The sequence below is a fragment of the Dendrobates tinctorius genome, unplaced genomic scaffold, assembly GCF_039654945.1.
Source record: "Dendrobates tinctorius isolate UK_male_01 unplaced genomic scaffold, ASM3965494v1 ptg000204l, whole genome shotgun sequence".
Lineage (NCBI taxonomy): Eukaryota > Metazoa > Chordata > Amphibia > Anura > Dendrobatidae > Dendrobates > Dendrobates tinctorius.
The window spans coordinates 2,564,846-2,585,781 of record NW_027361871.1 but is presented as its reverse complement, the minus strand read 5'-3'; the positions used below and the strand labels follow the sequence as shown (position 1 = coordinate 2,585,781).

The window sequence follows — 20,936 nt, the reverse complement described above, 5'->3', positions numbered from 1 at the left end:
ATCTCCTCACAAAGAAGCTTCCTATCTTAAAAATAGGTGTTTCACTTGCGACTGATAATGCAATTGTGAGATTAAAAATCTCTTCTATCTAAGAGATATAAAGGAAGAAAGATGGCTTCAAGCATGACAATGTAAAACCAGTTGCTTTAGTTTTGAAATGCCTCCTTTCTATGCATCTCTAATCCGTTTATCCAATGTTTCTCACCTTTATGTCCTTTGGCTTAGTTGGTCAAAGAGCCTGTTTAGTAAACAGAAAATCTTGAATTTGAATGCCAGCAGTGCTATTCTTTCTTTATGTCAGTTTGGGGCTTCTTAACTCTCTATGCAGGCTTTCTAATGTATCACACCTGTTTGTCCTTTGTCTTAGTTGGTCAAAGAGCCTGTTTAGTAAACAGAAAATTTTGAATTTGAATGCCAGCAGTGCTATTCTTTCTTTATGTCAGTTTGGGGCTTCTTAACTCTCTAAGCAGGCTTTCTAATGTATCACACCTGTTTGTCCTTTGTCTTAGCTGGACAAAGAGCCTATTTAGTAAATGGAAAATCTTGAATTTGAATGCCAGCAGTCCTTTTCCTTCTTTATCTCAGTTTAGGGCTGTTTAACTCTCTAAGCAGGCTTTCTAATGTATCACACCTGTTTGTCCTTTGTCTTAGTTGGTCAAAGAGCCTATTTAGTAAACAGAAAATCTTGAATTTGAATGCCAGCAGTCCTTTTCCTTCTTTATCTCAGTTTAGGGCTGTTTAACTTTCTAAGCATGCTTTTTAATGTTTCGCACCTGTTTGTCCTTTGGCTTAGTTGGTCAAAGAGCCTATTTAGTAAAAGGAAAATCTTGATTTTGAATGTCAGCAGTGCTTTCTATTCTTCATCTCATTTTGTGGGTTTTTACCCCAAAAAGAGGACTTTTACTCTTGTTTGTCATCAAATATTAATTTCCCACAGCCCTAATATAGTGCAATTGAGAAAAAAAATTCTCTGCTGTTGAAACACTTTAAAAGGAATTAGAGGATATAATTTTCTTTACAGAATATAGGATGGCATCAAGCTTTACAAATTAAAACCAGTGGATTTACAGATCTGACTCTGCAAAGTTTGATAGCAGCACAGGAGTATTGTAAACTTTCATGCTTGAAGTGTCCACCGCTTGGGTTAAAAATGAAAACCAAACCATTCAACACGAAAGAAGAAGCAGATTAATCCGACGAGGATGTGATTCGAACGCAAGCATGCATATCACAATGGATTAGCAGTCCATCACCTTAACCACTCGGCCACCTCGTCTACATAGCACCTGTGCGTTTAGGTGGGAAGATGTTGAGAGGGTTTTTACCAGTCAGTGTTTTTTCACTGAAGATTGTATGTTGGCTTTTGTCAGAGTTGCCTTATCTCATCAACTACAGTGCCTGTTGTTTGAAGTTAGCTTGGGGAAAACTCTATCAGAAATGAACCAGTGCTGAGGTTTTTAATATCAATTAGTCATAATTTTTCCTCCTTTTGGTTTTGCCATGGCATTCCTTCAATCTTTCTATTCTGTGTCATAACTTGGAAGCAAAACAAGTCCCAAATTTCAGCTGTGCTAAAAGATGGCTCATTCAATTGCAAAACTTCAAAGCCTTTGTCCTCGATACAGCTTCTGTAAATTTGTCAGTCTTTTAAATGAATGCTCTTCAAAATTTACTTGGCTTCTTAAGTGTTATGACTGAGATTGAAATCTTATTCCATGTTTCTGCTCTACGTGGAATGGAACTCAAGCTCAATATTGTTTTGCTGCGCTAACCAGTTGAATGTTCGATTGGTGCTTCAATCTTCCTTGGATTTCAAATGCGTGCCATCTTCTGGTGCTGTGGCTTAGTTGGTTAAAGCGCCTGTCTAGTAAACAGGAGATCCTGAGTTTGAATCTCAGCAGTGCTTTGTTTTCATCTCCTCACAAAGAAGCTTCCTATCTTAAAAATAGGTGTTTCACTTGCGACTGATAGAGCAATTGTGAGATTAAAAATCTCTTCTATCTAAGAGATATAAAGGAAGAAAGATGGCTTCAAGCATGACAATGTAAAACCAGTTGCTTTAGTTTTGAAATGCCTCCTTTCTATGCATCTCTAATCCGTTTATCCAATGTCTCTCACCTTTATGTCCTTTGGCTTAGTTGGTCAAAAAGCCTGTTTAGTAAACAGAAAATTTTGAATTTGAATGCCAGCAGTGCTATTCTTTCTTTATGTCAGTTTGGGGCTTCTTAACTCTCTAAGCAGGCTTTCTAATGTATCACACCTGTTTGTCCTTTGTCTTAGCTGGACAAAGAGCCTATTTAGTAAATGGAAAATCTTGAATTTGAATGCCAGCAGTCCTTTTCCTTCTTTATCTCAGTTTAGGGCTGTTTAACTCTCTAAGCAGGCTTTCTAATGTATCACACCTGTTTGTCCTTTGTCTTAGTTGGTCAAAGAGCCTATTTAGTAAACAGAAAATCTTGAATTTGAATGCCAGCAGTCCTCTTCCTTCTTTATCTCAGTTTAGGGCTGTTTAACTCTCTAAGCAGGCTTTCTAATGTATCACACCTGTTTGTCCTTTGGCTTAGTTGGTCAAAGAGCCTATTTAGTAAATGGAAAATCTTGATTTTGAATGTCAGCAGTGCTTTCTATTCTTCATCTCATTTTGTGGGTTTTTACCCCAAAAAGAGGACTTTTACTCTTGTTTGTCATCAAATATTAATTTCCCACAGCCCTAATATAGTGCAATTGAGAAAAAAAATTCTCTGCTGTTGAAACACTTTAAAAGGAATTAGAGGATATAATTTTCTTTACAGAATATAGGATGGCATCAACCTTTACAAATTAAAACCAGTGGATTTACAGATCTGACTCTGCAAAGTTTGATAGCAGCACAGGAGTATTGTAAACTTTCATGCTTGAAGTGTCCACCGCTTGGGTTAAAAATGAAAACCAAACCATTCAACGCGAAAGAAGAAGCAGATTAATCCGACAAGGATGGGATTCGAACCCATGCATGCAGAGCACAACGGATTAGCAGTCCATCGCCTTAACCACTCGGCCACCTCGTCTACATAGCACCTGTCCGTTTAGGTGGGAAGATGTTGAGAGGGTTTTTACCAGTCAGTGTTTTTTCACTGAAGATTGTATGTTGGCTTTTGTCAGAGTTGGCTTATCTCGTCAACTACAGTGCCTGTTGTTTGAAGTTAGCTTGGGGAAAACTCTATCAGAAATGAACCAGTGCTGAGGTTTTTAATATCAATTAGTCATAATTTTTCCTCCTTTTGGTTTTGCCATGGCATTTCTTCAATCTGTCTATTCTGTGTCATAACTTGGAAGCAAAACAAGTCCCAAATTTCAGCTGTGCTAAAAGATGGCTCATTCAATTGCAAAACTTCAAAGCCTTTGTCCTCGATACAGCTTCTGTAAATTTGTCAGTCTTTTAAATGAATGCTCTTCAAAATTTACTTGGCTTCTTAAGTGTTATGACTGAGATTGAAATCTTATTCCATGTTTCTGCTCTACGTGGAATGGAACTCAAGCTCAATATTGTTTTGCTGCGCTAACCAGTTGAATGTTCGATTGGTGCTTCAATCTTCCTTGGATTTCAAATGCATGCCATCTTCTGGTGCTGTGGCTTAGTTGGTTAAAGCGCCTGTCTAGTAAACAGGATGATCCTGAGTTCAAATCTCAGCACTGCCTTGTTTTCATCTCCTCACAAAGAAGCTTCCTATCTTAAAAATAGGTGTTTCACTTGCGACTGATAGTGCAATTGTGAGATTAAAAATCTCTTCTATCTAAGAGATATAAAGGAAGAAAGACGGCTTCAAGCATGACAATGTAAAACCAGTTGCTTTTGTTTTGAAATGCCTCCTTTCTATGCATCTCTAATCCGTTTATCCAATGTCTCTCACCTTTATGTCCTTTGGCTTAGTTGGTCAAAGAGCCTGTTTAGTAAACAGAAAATCTTGAATTTGAATGCCAGCAGTGCTATTCTTTCTTTATGTCAGTTTGGGGCTTCTTAACTCTCTATGCAGGCTTTCTAATGTATCACACCTGTTTGTACTTTGTCTTAGTTGGTCAAAGAGCCTGTTTAGTAAACAGAAAATCTTGAATTTGAATGCCAGCAGTGCTATTCTTTCTTTATGTCAGTTTGGGGCTTCTTAACTCTCTAAGCAGGCTTTCTAATGTATCACACCTGTTTGTCCTTTGTCTTAGTTGGTCAAAGAGCCTGTTTAGTAAACAGAAAATTTTGAATTTGAATGCCAGCAGTCCTCTTCCTTCTTTATCTCATTTTAGGGCTGTTTACCTCTCTAAGCAGGCTTTCTAATGTATCACACCTGTTTGTCCTTTGGCTTAGTTGGTCAAAGAGCCTATTTAGTAAATGGAAAATCTTGATTTTGAATGTCAGCAGTGCTTTCTATTCTTCATCTCATTTTGTGGGTTTTTACCCCAAAAAGAGGACTTTTACTCTTGTTTGTCATCAAATATTAATTTCCCACAGCCCTAATATAGTGCAATTGAGAAAAAAAATTCTCTGCTGTTGAAACACTTTAAAAGGAATTAGAGGATATAATTTTCTTTACAGAATATAGGATGGCATCAACCTTTACAAATTAAAACAAGTGGATATACAGATCTGACTCTGCAAAGTTTGATAGCAGCACAGGCGTATTGTAAACTTTCATGCTTGAAGTGTCCACCGCTTGGGTTAAAAATGAAAACCAAACCATTCAACACGAAAGAAGAAACAGATTAATCCGACGAGGATGGGATTCGAACCCATGCATGCAGAGCACAATGGATTAGCAGTCCATCGCCTTAACCACTCGGCCACCTCGTCTACATAGCACCTGTGCGTTTAGGTGGGAAGATGTTGAGAGGGTTTTTACCAGTCAGTGTTTTTTCACTGAAGATTGTATGTTGGCTTTTGTCAGAGTTGCCTTATCTCGTCAACTACAGTGCCTGTTGTTTGAAGTTAGCTTGGGGAAAACTCTATCAGAAATGAACCAGTGCTGAGGTTTTTAATATCAATTAGTCATAATTTTTCCTCCTTTTGGTTTTGCCATGGCATTTCTTCAATCTGTCTATTCTGTGTCATTTCTTGGAAGCAAAACAAGTCCCAAATTTCAGCTGTGCTAAAAGATGGCTCATTCAATTGCAAAACTTCAAAGCCTTTGTCCTCGATACAGCTTCTGTAAATTTGTCAGTCTTTTAAATGAATGCTCTTCAAAATTTACTTGGCTTCTTAAGTGTTATGACTGAGATTGAAATCTTATTCCATGTTTCTGCTCTACGTGGAATGGAACTCAAGCTCAATATTGTTTTGCTGCGCTAACCAGTTGAATGTTCGATTGGTGCTTCAATCTTCCTTGGATTTCAAATGCATGCCATCTTCTGGTGCTGTGGCTTAGTTGGGTAAAGCGTCTGTCTAGTAAACAGGAGATCCTGAGTTCGAATCTCAGCAGTGCTTTGTTTTCATCTCCTCACAAAGAAGCTTCCTATCTTAAAAATAGGTGTTTCACTTGCGACTGATAGTGCAATTGTGAGATTAAAAATCTCTTCTATCTAAGAGATATAAAGGAAGAAAGACGGCTTCAAGCATGACAATGTAAAACCAGTTGCTTCAGTTTTGAAATGCCTCCTTTCTATGCATCTCTAATCCGTTTATCCAATGTCTCTCACCTTTATGTCCTTTGGCTTAGTTGGTCAAAGAGCCTGTTTAGTAAACAGAAAATCTTGAATTTGAATTCCAGCAGTGCTATTCTTTCTTTATGTCAGTTTGGGGCTTCTTAACTCTCTATGTAGGCTTTCTAATGTATCACACCTGTTTGTACTTTGTCTTAGTTGGTCAAAGAGCCTGTTTAGTAAACAGAAAATCTTGAATTTGAATCCAAGCAGTGCTATTCTTTCTTTATGTCAGTTTGGGGCTTCTTAACTCTCTAAGCAGGCTTTCTAATGTATCACACCTGTTTGTCCTTTGTCTTAGTTTATCAAAGAGCCTGTTTAGTAAACAGAAAATTTTGAATTTGAATGCCAGCAGTCCTCTTCCTTCTTTATCTCATTTTAGGGCTGTTTAACTCTCTAAGCAGGCTTTCTAATGTATCACACCTGTTTGTCCTTTGTCTTAGTTGGTCAAAGAGCCTATTTAGTAAACAGAAAATCTTGAATTTGAATGCCAGCAGTCCTCTTCCTTCTTTATCTCAGTTTAGGGCTGTTTACCTCTCTAAGCAGGCTTTCTAATGTATCACACCTGTTTGTCCTTTGGCTTAGTTGGTCAAAGAGCCTATTTAGTAAATGGAAAATCTTGATTTTGAATGTCAGCAGTGCTTTCTATTCTTCATCTCATTTTGTGGGTTTTTACCCCAAAAAGAGGACTTTTACTCTTGTTTGTCATCAAATATTAATTTCCCACAGCCCTAATATAGTGCAATTGAGAAAAAAAATTCTCTGCTGTTGAAACACTTTAAAAGGAATTAGAGGATATAATTTTCTTTACAGAATATAGGATGGCATCAAGCTTTACAAATTAAAACAAGTGGATTTACAGATCTGACTCTGCAAAGTTTGATAGCAGCACAGGCGTATTGTAAACTTTCATGCTTGAAGTGTCCACCGCTTGGGTTAAAAATGAAAACCAAACCATTCAACACAAAAGAAGAAGCAGATTAATCCGACGAGGATGGGATTCGAACCCATGCATGCAGAGAACAATGGATTAGCAGTCCATCGCCTTAACCACTCGGCCACCTCGTCTACATAGCACCTGTGCGTTTAGGTGGGAAGATGTTGAGAGGGCTTTTACCAGTCAGTGTTTTTTCACTGAAGATTGTATGTTGGCTTTTGTCAGAGTTGCCTTATCTCGTCAACTACAGTGCCTGTTGTTTGAAGTTAGCTTGGGGAAAACTCTATCAGAAATGAACCAGTGCTGAGGTTTTTAATATCAATTAGTCATAATTTTTCCTCCTTTTGGTTTTGCCATGGCATTTCTTCAGTCTGTCTATTCTGTGTCATAACTTGGAAGCAAAACAAGTCCCAAATTTCAGCTGTGCTAAAAGATGGCTCATTCAATTGCAAAACTTCAAAGCCTTTGTCCTCGATACAGCTTCTGTAAATTTGTCAGTCTTTTAAATGAATGCTCTTCAAAATTTACTTGGCTTCTTAAGTGTTATGACTGAGATTGAAATCTTATTCCATGTTTCTGCTCTACGTGGAATGGAACTCAAGCTCAATATTGTTTTGCTGCGCTAACCAGTTGAATGTTCGATTGGTGCTTCAATCTTCCTTGGATTTCAAATGCATGCCATCTTCAGGTGCTGTGGCTTAGTTGGTTAAAGCACCTGTCTAGTAAACAGGAGATCCTGAGTTTGAATCTCAGCAGTGCCTTGTTTTCATCTCCTCACAAAGAAGCTTCCTATCTTAAAAATAGGTGTTTCACTTGCGACTGATAGTGCAATTGTGAGATTAAAAATCTCTTCAATCTATGAGATATAAAGGAAGAAAGATGGCTTCAAGCATGACAATGTAAAACCAGTTGCTTTTGTTTTGAAATGCCTCCTTTCTATGCATCTCTAATCCGTTTATCCAATGTCTCTCACCTTTATGTCCTTTGGCTTAGTTGGTCAAAGAGCCTGTTTAGTAAACAGAAAATCTTGAATTTGAATGCCAGCAGTGCTATTCTTTCTTTATGTCAGTTTGGGGCTTCTTAACTCTCTATGCAGGCTTTCTAATGTATCACACCTGTTTGTACTTTGTCTTAGTTGGTCAAAGAGCCTGTTTAGTAAACAGAAAATCTTGAATTTGAATGCCAGCAGTGCTATTCTTTCTTTATGTCAGTTTGGGGCTTCTTAACTCTCTAAGCAGGCTTTCTAATGTATCACACCTGTTTGTCCTTTGTCTTAGTTGGTCAAAGAGCCTGTTTAGTAAACAGAAAATCTTGAATTTGAATGCCAGCAGTCCTTTTCCTTCTTTATCTCAGTTTAGGGCTGTTTAACTCTCTAAGCATGCTTTTTAATGTTTCGCACCTGTTTGTCCTTTGGCTTAGTTGGTCAAAGAGCCTATTTAGTAAAAGGAAAATCTTGATTTTGAATGTCAGCAGTGCTTTCTATTCTTCATCTCATTTTGTGGGTTTTTACCCCAAAAAGAGGACTTTTACTCTTGTTTGTCATCAAATATTAATTTCCCACAGCCCTAATATAGTGCAATTGAGAAAAAAAATTCTCTGCTGTTGAAACACTTTAAAAGGAATTAGAGGATATAATTTTCTTTACAGAATGTAGGATGGCATCAAGCTTTACAAATTAAAACAAGTGGATTTACAGATCTGACTCTGCAAAGTTTGATAGCAGCACAGGAGTATTGTAAACTTTCATGCTTGAAGTGTCCACCGCTTGGGTTAAAAATGAAAACCAAACCATTCAACACGAAAGAAGAAGCAGATTAATCCGACGAGGATGGGATTCGAACCCATGCATGCAGAGAACAATGGATTAGCAGTCCATCGCCTTAACCACTCGGCCACCTCTTCTACATAGCACCTGTGCGTTTAGGTGGGAAGATGTTGAGAGGGTTTTTACCAGTCAGTGTTTTTTCACTGAAGATTGTATGTTGGCTTTTGTCAGAGTTGCCTTATCTCGTCAACTACAGTGCCTGTTGTTTGAAGTTAGCTTGGGGAAAACTCTATCAGAAATGAACCAGTGCTGAGGTTTTTAATATCAATTAGTCATAATTTTTCCTCCTTTTGGTTTTGCCATGGCATTTCTTCAATCTGTCTATTCTGTGTCATTTCTTGGAAGCAAAACAAGTCCCAAATTTCAGCTGTGCTAAAAGATGGCTCATTCAATTGCAAAACTTCAAAGCCTTTGTCCTCGATACAGCTTCTGTAAATTTGTCAGTCTTTTAAATGAATGCTCTTCAAAATTTACTTGGCTTCTTAAGTGTTATGACTGAGATTGAAATCTTATTCCATGTTTCTGCTCTACGTGGAATGGAACTCAAGCTCAATATTGTTTTGCTGCGCTAACCAGTTGAATGTTCGATTGGTGCTTCAATCTTCCTTGGATTTCAAATGCATGCCATCTTCTGGTGCTGTGGCTTAGTTGGGTAAAGCGTCTGTCTAGTAAACAGGAGATCCTGAGTTCGAATCTCAGCAGTGCTTTGTTTTCATCTCCTCACAAAGAAGCTTCCTATCTTAAAAATAGGTGTTTCACTTGCGACTGATAGTGCAATTGTGAGATTAAAAATCTCTTCTATCTAAGAGATATAAAGGAAGAAAGACGGCTTCAAGCATGACAATGTAAAACCAGTTGCTTCAGTTTTGAAATGCCTCCTTTCTATGCATCTCTAATCCGTTTATCCAATGTCTCTCACCTTTATGTCCTTTGGCTTAGTTGGTCAAAGAGCCTGTTTAGTAAACAGAAAATCTTGAATTTGAATTCCAGCAGTGCTATTCTTTCTTTATGTCAGTTTGGGGCTTCTTAACTCTCTATGTTGGCTTTCTAATGTATCACACCTGTTTGTACTTTGTCTTAGTTGGTCAAAGAGCCTGTTTAGTAAACAGAAAATCTTGAATTTGAATGCCAGCAGTGCTATTCTTTCTTTATGTCAGTTTGGGGCTTCTTAACTCTCTAAGCAGGCTTTCTAATGTATCACACCTGTTTGTCCTTTGTCTTAGTTGGTCAAAGAGCCTGTTTAGTAAACAGAAAATTTTGAATTTGAATGCCAGCAGTCCTCTTCCTTCTTTATCTCATTTTAGGGCTGTTTAACTCTCTAAGCAGGCTTTCTAATGTATCACACCTGTTTGTCCTTTGTCTTAGTTGGTCAAAGAGCCTATTTAGTAAACAGAAAATCTTGAATTTGAATGCCAGCAGTCCTCTTCCTTCTTTATCTCAGTTTAGGGCTGTTTAACTCTCTAAGCAGGCTTTCTAATGTATCACACCTGTTTGTCCTTTGGCTTAGTTGGTCAAAGAGCCTATTTAGTAAATGGAAAATCTTGATTTTGAATGTCAGCAGTGCTTTCTATTCTTCATCTCATTTTGTGGGTTTTTACCCCAAAAAGAGGACTTTTACTCTTGTTTGTCATCAAATATTAATTTCCCACAGCCCTAATATAGTGCAATTGAGAAAAAAAATTCTCTGCTGTTGAAACACTTTAAAAGGAATTAGAGGATATAATTTTCTTTACAGAATATAGGATGGCATCAAGCTTTACAAATTAAAACAAGTGGATTTACAGATCTGACTCTGCAAAGTTTGATAGCAGCACAGGCGTATTGTAAACTTTCATGCTTGAAGTGTCCACCGCTTGGGTTAAAAATGAAAACCAAACCATTCAACACAAAAGAAGAAGCAGATTAATCCAACGAGGATGGGATTCGAACCCATGCATGCAGAGAACAATGGATTAGCAGTCCATCGCCTTAACCACTCGGCCACCTCGTCTACATAGCACCTGTGCGTTTAGGTGGGAAGATGTTGAGAGGGCTTTTACCAGTCAGTGTTTTTTCACTGAAGATTGTATGTTGGCTTTTGTCAGAGTTGCCTTATCTCGTCAACTACAGTGCCTGTTGTTTGAAGTTAGCTTGGGGAAAACTCTATCAGAAATGAACCAGTGCTGAGGTTTTTAATATCAATTAGTCATAATTTTTCCTCCTTTTGGTTTTGCCATGGCATTTCTTCAGTCTGTCTATTCTGTGTCATAACTTGGAAGCAAAACAAGTCCCAAATTTCAGCTGTGCTAAAAGATGGCTCATTCAATTGCAAAACTTCAAAGCCTTTGTCCTCGATACAGCTTCTGTAAATTTGTCAGTCTTTTAAATGAATGCTCTTCAAAATTTACTTGGCTTCTTAAGTGTTATGACTGAGATTGAAATCTTATTCCATGTTTCTGCTCTACGTGGAATGGAACTCAAGCTCAATATTGTTTTGCTGCGCTAACCAGTTGAATGTTCGATTGGTGCTTCAATCTTCCTTGGATTTCAAATGCATGCCATCTTCAGGTGCTGTGGCTTAGTTGGTTAAAGCACCTGTCTAGTAAACAGGAGATCCTGAGTTTGAATCTCAGCAGTGCCTTGTTTTCATCTCCTCACAAAGAAGCTTCCTATCTTAAAAATAGGTGTTTCACTTGCGACTGATAGTGCAATTGTGAGATTAAAAATCTCTTCAATCTATGAGATATAAAGGAAGAAAGATGGCTTCAAGCATGACAATGTAAAACCAGTTGCTTTTGTTTTGAAATGCCTCCTTTCTATGCATCTCTAATCCGTTTATCCAATGTCTCTCACCTTTATGTCCTTTGGCTTAGTTGGTCAAAGAGCCTGTTTAGTAAACAGAAAATCTTGAATTTGAATGCCAGCAGTGCTATTCTTTCTTTATGTCAGTTTGGGGCTTCTTAACTCTCTATGCAGGCTTTCTAATGTATCACACCTGTTTGTACTTTGTCTTAGTTGGTCAAAGAGCCTGTTTAGTAAACAGAAAATCTTGAATTTGAATGCCAGCAGTGCTATTCTTTCTTTATGTCAGTTTGGGGCTTCTTAACTCTCTAAGCAGGCTTTCTAATGTATCACACCTGTTTGTCCTTTGTCTTAGTTGGTCAAAGAGCCTGTTTAGTAAACAGAAAATTTTGAATTTGAATGCCAGCAGTCCTCTTCCTTCTTTATCTCATTTTAGGGCTGTTTAACTCTCTAAGCAGGCTTTCTAATGTATCACACCTGTTTGTCCTTTGGCTTAGTTGGTCAAAGAGCCTATTTAGTAAATGGAAAATCTTGATTTTGAATGTCAGCAGTGCTTTCTATTCTTCATCTCATTTTGTGGGTTTTTACCCCAAAAAGAGGACTTTTACTCTTGTTTGTCATCAAATATTAATTTCCCACAGCCCTAATATAGTGCAATTGAGAAAAAAAATTCTCTGCTGTTGAAACACTTTAAAAGGAATTAGAGGATATAATTTTCTTTACAGAATATAGGATGGCATCAACCTTTACAAATTAAAACAAGTGGATTTACAGATCTGACTCTGCAAAGTTTGATAGCAGCACAGGCGTATTGTAAACTTTCATGCTTGAAGTGTCCACCGCTTGGGTTAAAAATGAAAACCAAACCATTCAACACGAAAGAAGAAACAGATTAATCCGACGAGGATGGGATTCGAACCCATGCATGCAGAGCACAATGGATTAGCAGTCCATCGCCTTAACCACTCGGCCACCTCGTCTACATAGCACCTGTGCGTTTAGGTGGGAAGATGTTGAGAGGGTTTTTACCAGTCAGTGTTTTTTCACTGAAGATTGTATGTTGGCTTTTGTCAGAGTTGCCTTATCTCGTCAACTACAGTGCCTGTTGTTTGAAGTTAGCTTGGGGAAAACTCTATCAGAAATGAACCAGTGCTGAGGTTTTTAATATCAATTAGTCATAATTTTTCCTCCTTTTGGTTTTGCCATGGCATTTCTTCAATCTGTCTATTCTGTGTCATTTCTTGGAAGCAAAACAAGTCCCAAATTTCAGCTGTGCTAAAAGATGGCTCATTCAATTGCAAAACTTCAAAGCCTTTGTCCTCGATACAGCTTCTGTAAATTTGTCAGTCTTTTAAATGAATGCTCTTCAAAATTTACTTGGCTTCTTAAGTGTTATGACTGAGATTGAAATCTTATTCCATGTTTCTGCTCTACGTGGAATGGAACTCAAGCTCAATATTGTTTTGCTGCGCTAACCAGTTGAATGTTCGATTGGTGCTTCAATCTTCCTTGGATTTCAAATGCATGCCATCTTCTGGTGCTGTGGCTTAGTTGGGTAACGCGTCTGTCTAGTAAACAGGAGATCCTGAGTTCGAATCTCAGCAGTGCTTTGTTTTCATCTCCTCACAAAGAAGCTTCCTATCTTAAAAATAGGTGTTTCACTTGCGACTGATAGTGCAATTGTGACATTAAAAATCTCTTCTATCTAAGAGATATAAAGGAAGAAAGACGGCTTCAAGCATGACAATGTAAAACCAGTTGCTTCAGTTTTGAAATGCCTCCTTTCTATGCATCTCTAATCCGTTTATCCAATGTCTCTCACCTTTATGTCCTTTGGCTTAGTTGGTCAAAGAGCCTGTTTAGTAAACAGAAAATCTTGAATTTGAATTCCAGCAGTGCTATTCTTTCTTTATGTCAGTTTGGGGCTTCTTAACTCTCTATGTAGGCTTTCTAATGTATCACACCTGTTTGTACTTTGTCTTAGTTGGTCAAAGAGCCTGTTTAGTAAACAGAAAATCTTGAATTTGAATGCCAGCAGTGCTATTCTTTCTTTATGTCAGTTTGGGGCTTCTTAACTCTCTAAGCAGGCTTTCTAATGTATCACACCTGTTTGTCCTTTGTCTTAGTTGGTCAAAGAGCCTGTTTAGTAAACAGAAAATTTTGAATTTGAATGCCAGCAGTCCTCTTCCTTCTTTATCTCATTTTAGGGCTGTTTAACTCTCTAAGCAGGCTTTCTAATGTATCACACCTGTTTGTCCTTTGTCTTAGTTGGTCAAAGAGCCTATTTAGTAAACAGAAAATCTTGAATTTGAATGCCAGCAGTCCTCTTCCTTCTTTATCTCAGTTTAGGGCTGTTTAACTCTCTAAGCAGGCTTTCTAATGTATCACACCTGTTTGTCCTTTGGCTTAGTTGGTCAAAGAGCCTATTTAGTAAATGGAAAATCTTGATTTTGAATGTCAGCAGTGCTTTCTATTCTTCATCTCATTTTGTGGGTTTTTACCCCAAAAAGAGGACTTTTACTCTTGTTTGTCATCAAATATTAATTTCCCACAGCCCTAATATAGTGCAATTGAGAAAAAAAATTCTCTGCTGTTGAAACACTTTAAAAGGAATTAGAGGATATAATTTTCTTTACAGAATATAGGATGGCATCAAGCTTTACAAATTAAAACAAGTGGATTTACAGATCTGACTCTGCAAAGTTTGATAGCAGCACAGGCGTATTGTAAACTTTCATGCTTGAAGTGTCCACCGCTTGGGTTAAAAATGAAAACCAAACCATTCAACACAAAAGAAGAAGCAGATTAATCCGACGAGGATGGGATTCGAACCCATGCATGCAGAGAACAATGAATTAGCAGTCCATCGCCTTAACCACTCGGCCACCTCGTCTACATAGCACCTGTGCGTTTAGGTGGGAAGATGTTGAGAGGGCTTTTACCAGTCAGTGTTTTTTCACTGAAGATTGTATGTTGGCTTTTGTCAGAGTTGCCTTATCTCGTCAACTACAGTGCCTGTTGTTTGAAGTTAGCTTGGGGAAAACTCTATCAGAAATGAACCAGTGCTGAGGTTTTTAATATCAATTAGTCATAATTTTTCCTCCTTTTGGTTTTGCCATGGCATTTCTTCAGTCTGTCTATTCTGTGTCATAACTTGGAAGCAAAACAAGTCCCAAATTTCAGCTGTGCTAAAAGATGGCTCATTCAATTGCAAAACTTCAAAGCCTTTGTCCTCGATACAGCTTCTGTAAATTTGTCAGTCTTTTAAATGAATGCTCTTCAAAATTTACTTGGCTTCTTAAGTGTTATGACTGAGATTGAAATCTTATTCCATGTTTCTGCTCTACGTGGAATGGAACTCAAGCTCAATATTGTTTTGCTGCGCTAACCAGTTGAATGTTCGATTGGTGCTTCAATCTTCCTTGGATTTCAAATGCATGCCATCTTCAGGTGCTGTGGCTTAGTTGGTTAAAGCACCTGTCTAGTAAACAGGAGATCCTGAGTTTGAATCTCAGCAGTGCCTTGTTTTCATCTCCTCACAAAGAAGCTTCCTATCTTAAAAATAGGTGTTTCACTTGCGACTGATAGTGCAATTGTGAGATTAAAAATCTCTTCAATCTATGAGATATAAAGGAAGAAAGATGGCTTCAAGCATGACAATGTAAAACCAGTTGCTTTTGTTTTGAAATGCCTCCTTTCTATGCATCTCTAATCCGTTTATCCAATGTCTCTCATCTTTATGTCCTTTGGCTTAGTTGGTCAAAGAGCCTGTTTAGTAAACAGAAAATCTTGAATTTGAATTCCAGCAGTGCTATTCTTTCTTTATGTCAGTTTGGGGCTTCTTAACTCTCTATGTAGGCTTTCTAATGTATCACACCTGTTTGTACTTTGTCTTAGTTGGTCAAAGAGCCTGTTTAGTAAACAGAAAATCTTGAATTTGAATGCCAGCAGTGCTATTCTTTCTTTATGTCAGTTTGGGGCTTCTTAACTCTCTAAGCAGGCTTTCTAATGTATCACACCTGTTTGTCCTTTGTCTTAGTTGGTCAAAGAGCCTGTTTAGTAAACAGAAAATTTTGAATTTGAATGCCAGCAGTCCTCTTCCTTCTTTATCTCATTTTAGGGCTGTTTAACTCTCTAAGCAGGCTTTCTAATGTATCACACCTGTTTGTCCTTTGTCTTAGTTGGTCAAAGAGCCTATTTAGTAAACAGAAAATCTTGAATTTGAATGCCAGCAGTCCTCTTCCTTCTTTATCTCAGTTTAGGGCTGTTTAACTCTCTAAGCAGGCTTTCTAATGTATCACACCTGTTTGTCCTTTGGCTTAGTTGGTCAAAGAGCCTATTTAGTAAATGGAAAATCTTGATTTTGAATGTCAGCAGTGCTTTCTATTCTTCATCTCATTTTGTGGGTTTTTACCCCAAAAAGAGGACTTTTACTCTTGTTTGTCATCAAATATTAATTTCCCACAGCCCTAATATAGTGCAATTGAGAAAAAAAATTCTCTGCTGTTGAAACACTTTAAAAGGAATTAGAGGATATAATTTTCTTTACAGAATATAGGATGGCATCAAGCTTTACAAATTAAAACAAGTGGATTTACAGATCTGACTCTGCAAAGTTTGATAGCAGCACAGGCGTATTGTAAACTTTCATGCTTGAAGTGTCCACCGCTTGGGTTAAAAATGAAAACCAAACCATTCAACACAAAAGAAGAAGCAGATTAATCCAACGATGATGGGATTCGAACCCATGCATGCAGAGCACAATGGATTAGCAGTCCATCACCTTAACCACTCGACCACCTCGTCTACATAGCACCTGTGCGTTTAGGTGGGAAGATGTTGAGAGGGTTTTTACCAGTCAGTGTTTTTTCACTGAAGATTGTATGTTGGCTTTTGTCAGAGTTGCCTTATCTCGTCAACTACAGTGCCTGTTGTTTGAAGTTAGCTTGGGGAAAACTCTATCAGAAATGAACCAGTGCTGAGGTTTTTAATATCAATTAGTCATAATTTTTCCTCCTTTTGGTTTTGCCATGGCATTTCTTCAGTCTGTCTATTCTGTGTCATAACTTGGAAGCAAAACAAGTCCCAAATTTCAGCTGTGCTAAAAGATGGCTCATTCAATTGCAAAACTTCAAAGCCTTTGTCCTCGATACAGCTTCTGTAAATTTGTCAGTCTTTTAAATGAATGCTCTTCAAAATTTACTTGGCTTCTTAAGTGTTATGACTGAGATTGAAATCTTATTCCATGTTTCTGCTCTGCGTGGAATGGAACTCAAGCTCAATATTGTTTTGCGGCGCTAACCAGTTGAATGTTCGATTGGTGCTTCAATCTTCCTTGGATTTCAAATGCATGCCATCTTCAGGTGCTGTGGCTTAGTTGGTTAAAGCGCCTGTCTAGTAAACAGGAGATCCTGAGTTTGAATCTCAGCAGTGCCTTGTTTTCATCTCCTCACAAAGAAGCTTCCTATCTTAAAAATAGGTGTTTCACTTGCGACTGATAGTGCAATTGTGACATTAAAAATCTCTTCTATCTAAGAGATATAAAGGAAGAAAGACGGCTTCAAGCATGACAATGTAAAACCAGTTGCTTCAGTTTTGAAATGCCTCCTTTCTATGCATCTCTAATCCGTTTATCCAATGTCTCTCACCTTTATGTCCTTTGGCTTAGTTGGTCAAAGAGCCTGTTTAGTAAACAGAAAATCTTGAATTTGAATTCCAGCAGTGCTATTCTTTCTTTATGTCAGTTTGGGGCTTCTTAACTCTCTATGTAGGCTTTCTAATGTATCACACCTGTTTGTACTTTGTCTTAGTTGGTCAAAGAGCCTGTTTAGTAAACAGAAAATCTTGAATTTGAATGCCAGCAGTGCTATTCTTTCTTTATGTCAGTTTGGGGCTTCTTAACTCTCTAAGCAGGCTTTCTAATGTATCACACCTGTTTGTCCTTTGTCTTAGTTGGTCAAAGAGCCTGTTTAGTAAACAGAAAATTTTGAATTTGAATGCCAGCAGTCCTCTTCCTTCTTTATCTCATTTTAGGGCTGTTTAACTCTCTAAGCAGGCTTTCTAATGTATCACACCTGTTTGTCCTTTGTCTTAGTTGGTCAAAGAGCCTATTTAGTAAACAGAAAATCTTGAATTTGAATGCCAGCAGTCCTCTTCCTTCTTTATCTCAGTTTAGGGCTGTTTAACTCTCTAAGCAGGCTTTCTAATGTATCACACCTGTTTGTCCTTTGGCTTAGTTGGTCAAAGAGCCTATTTAGTAAATGGAAAATCTTGATTTTGAATGTCAGCAGTGCTTTCTATTCTTCATCTCATTTTGTGGGTTTTTACCCCAAAAAGAGGACTTTTACTCTTGTTTGTCATCAAATATTAATTTCCCACAGCCCTAATATAGTGCAATTGAGAAAAAAAATTCTCTGCTGTTGAAACACTTTAAAAGGAATTAGAGGATATAATTTTCTTTACAGAATATAGGATGGCATCAAGCTTTACAAATTAAAACAAGTGGATTTACAGATCTGACTCTGCAAAGTTTGATAGCAGCACAGGCGTATTGTAAACTTTCATGCTTGAAGTGTCCACCTCTTGGGTTAAAAATGAAAACCAAACCATTCAACACAAAAGAAGAAGCAGATTAATCCGACGAGGATGGGATTCGAACCCATGCATGCAGAGAACAATGAATTAGCAGTCCATCGCCTTAACCACTCGGCCACCTCGTCTACATAGCACCTGTGCGTTTAGGTGGGAAGATGTTGAGAGGGCTTTTACCAGTCAGTGTTTTTTCACTGAAGATTGTATGTTGGCTTTTGTCAGAGTTGCCTTATCTCGTCAACTACAGTGCCTGTTGTTTGAAGTTAGCTTGGGGAAAACTCTATCAGAAATGAACCAGTGCTGAGGTTTTTAATATCAATTAGTCATAATTTTTCCTCCTTTTGGTTTTGCCATGGCATTTCTTCAGTCTGTCTATTCTGTGTCATAACTTGGAAGCAAAACAAGTCCCAAATTTCAGCTGTGCTAAAAGATGGCTCATTCAATTGCAAAACTTCAAAGCCTTTGTCCTCGATACAGCTTCTGTAAATTTGTCAGTCTTTTAAATGAATGCTCTTCAAAATTTACTTGGCTTCTTAAGTGTTATGACTGAGATTGAAATCTTATTCCATGTTTCTGCTCTACGTGGAATGGAACTCAAGCTCAATATTGTTTTGCTGCGCTAACCAGTTGAATGTTCGATTGGTGCTTCAATCTTCCTTGGATTTCAAATGCATGCCATCTTCAGGTGCTGTGGCTTAGTTGGTTAAAGCACCTGTCTAGTAAACAGGAGATCCTGAGTTTGAATCTCAGCAGTGCCTTGTTTTCATCTCCTCACAAAGAAGCTTCCTATCTTAAAAATAGGTGTTTCACTTGCGACTGATAGTGCAATTGTGAGATTAAAAATCTCTTCAATCTATGAGATATAAAGGAAGAAAGATGGCTTCAAGCATGACAATGTAAAACCAGTTGCTTTTGTTTTGAAATGCCTCCTTTCTATGCATCTCTAATCCGTTTATCCAATGTCTCTCATCTTTATGTCCTTTGGCTTAGTTGGTCAAAGAGCCTGTTTAGTAAACAGAAAATCTTGAATTTGAATTCCAGCAGTGCTATTCTTTCTTTATGTCAGTTTGGGGCTTCTTAACTCTCTATGTAGGCTTTCTAATGTATCACACCTGTTTGTACTTTGTCTTAGTTGGTCAAAGAGCCTGTTTAGTAAACAGAAAATCTTGAATTTGAATGCCAGCAGTGCTATTCTTTCTTTATGTCAGTTTGGGGCTTCTTAACTCTCTAAGCAGGCTTTCTAATGTATCACACCTGTTTGTCCTTTGTCTTAGTTGGTCAAAGAGCCTGTTTAGTAAACAGAAAATTTTGAATTTGAATGCCAGCAGTCCTCTTCCTTCTTTATCTCATTTTAGGGCTGTTTAACTCTCTAAGCAGGCTTTCTAATGTATCACACCTGTTTGTCCTTTGTCTTAGTTGGTCAAAGAGCCTATTTAGTAAACAGAAAATCTTGAATTTGAATGCCAGCAGTCCTCTTCCTTCTTTATCTCAGTTTAGGGCTGTTTAACTCTCTAAGCAGGCTTTCTAATGTATCACACCTGTTTGTCCTTTGGCTTAGTTGGTCAAAGAGCCTATTTAGTAAATGGAAAATCTTGATTTTGAATGTCAGCAGTGCTTTCTATTCTTCATCTCATTTTGTGGGTTTTTACCCCAAAAAGAGGACTTTTACTCTTGTTTGTCATCAAATATTAATTTCCCACAGCCCTAATATAGTGCAATTGAGAAAAAAAATTCTCTGCTGTTGAAACACTTTAAAAGGAATTAGAGGATATAATTTTCTTTACAGAATATAGGATGGCATCAAGCTTTACAAATTAAAACAAGTGGATTTACAGATCTGACTCTGCAAAGTTTGATAGCAGCACAGGCGTATTGTAAACTTTCATGCTTGAAGTGTCCACCGCTTGGGTTAAAAATGAAAACCAAACCATTCAACACAAAAGAAGAAGCAGATTAATCCAACGATGATGGGATTCGAACCCATGCATGCAGAGCACAATGGATTAGCAGTCCATCACCTTAACCACTCGACCACCTCGTCTACATAGCACCTGTGCGTTTAGGTGGGAAGATGTTGAGAGGGTTTTTACCAGTCAGTGTTTTTTCACTGAAGATTGTATGTTGGCTTTTGTCAGAGTTGCCTTATCTCGTCAACTACAGTGCCTGTTGTTTGAAGTTAGCTTGGGGAAAACTCTATCAGAAATGAACCAGTGCTGAGGTTTTTAATATCAATTAGTCATAATTTTTCCTCCTTTTGGTTTTGCCATGGCATTTCTTCAGTCTGTCTATTCTGTGTCATAACTTGGAAGCAAAACAAGTCCCAAATTTCAGCTGTGCTAAAAGATGGCTCATTCAATTGCAAAACTTCAAAGCCTTTGTCCTCGATACAGCTTCTGTAAATTTGTCAGTCTTTTAAATGAATGCTCTTCAAAATTTACTTGGCTTCTTAAGTGTTATGACTGAGATTGAAATCTTATTCCATGTTTCTGCTCTGCGTGGAATGGAACTCAAGCTCAATATTGTTTTGCGGCGCTAACCAGTTGAATGTTCGATTGGTGCTTCAATCTTCCTTGGATTTCAAATGCATGCCATCTTCAGGTGCTGTGGCTTAGTTGGTTAAAGCGCCTGTCTAGTAAACAGGAGATCCTGAGTTTGAATCTCAGCAGTGCCTTGTTTTCATCTCCTCACAAAGAAGCTTCCTATCTTAAAAATAGGTGTTTCACTTGCGACTGATAGTGCAATTGTGAGATTAAAAATCTCTTCTATCTATGAGATTTAAAGGAAGAAAGATGGCTTCAAGCATGACAATGTAAAAGCAGTTGCTTTAGTTTTGAAATGCCTCCTTTCTATGCATCTCTAATCCGTTTATCCAATGTCTCTCATCTTTATGTCCTTTGGCTTAGTTGGTCAAAGAGCCTGTTTAGTAAACAGAAAATCTTGAATTTGAATGCCAGCAGTGCTATTCTTTCTTTATGTCAGTTTGGGGCTTCTTAACTCTCTATGCAGGCTTTCTAATGTATCACACCTGTTTGTACTTTGTCTTAGTTGGTCAAAGAGCCAGTTTAGTAAACAGAAAATCTTGAATTTGAATGCCAGCAGTGCTATTCTTTCTTTATGTCAGTTTGGGGCTTCTTAACT

At 37.8% G+C, this 20,936-nt stretch overlaps 7 non-coding genes across 7 annotated transcripts; all 7 read right to left on the bottom strand.

Annotated features, from left to right (window-relative positions):
• Window positions 1-2,965: 2,965 nt before the first annotated feature.
• On the bottom strand, window positions 2,966-3,047 carry TRNAS-GCU (transfer RNA serine (anticodon GCU)). Its single transcript has one exon. It is a non-coding gene; the product is annotated as a tRNA-Ser (tRNA).
• A 1,690-nt stretch (window positions 3,048-4,737) lies between these two features.
• On the bottom strand, window positions 4,738-4,819 carry TRNAS-GCU (transfer RNA serine (anticodon GCU)). Its single transcript has one exon. It is a non-coding gene; the product is annotated as a tRNA-Ser (tRNA).
• A 1,831-nt stretch (window positions 4,820-6,650) lies between these two features.
• TRNAS-GCU (transfer RNA serine (anticodon GCU)) lies at window positions 6,651-6,732 on the bottom strand. Its single transcript has one exon. It is a non-coding gene; the product is annotated as a tRNA-Ser (tRNA).
• Window positions 6,733-10,334: 3,602 nt separating this feature from the next.
• Window positions 10,335-10,416, bottom strand: TRNAS-GCU (transfer RNA serine (anticodon GCU)). Its single transcript has one exon. It is a non-coding gene; the product is annotated as a tRNA-Ser (tRNA).
• Window positions 10,417-12,105: 1,689 nt separating this feature from the next.
• Window positions 12,106-12,187, bottom strand: TRNAS-GCU (transfer RNA serine (anticodon GCU)). The gene has a single exon. It is a non-coding gene; the product is annotated as a tRNA-Ser (tRNA).
• Window positions 12,188-14,018: 1,831 nt separating this feature from the next.
• Window positions 14,019-14,100, bottom strand: TRNAS-GCU (transfer RNA serine (anticodon GCU)). The gene has a single exon. It is a non-coding gene; the product is annotated as a tRNA-Ser (tRNA).
• Window positions 14,101-17,844: 3,744 nt separating this feature from the next.
• Window positions 17,845-17,926, bottom strand: TRNAS-GCU (transfer RNA serine (anticodon GCU)). Its single transcript has one exon. It is a non-coding gene; the product is annotated as a tRNA-Ser (tRNA).
• Between the last annotated feature and the right edge of the window lie 3,010 nt (window positions 17,927-20,936).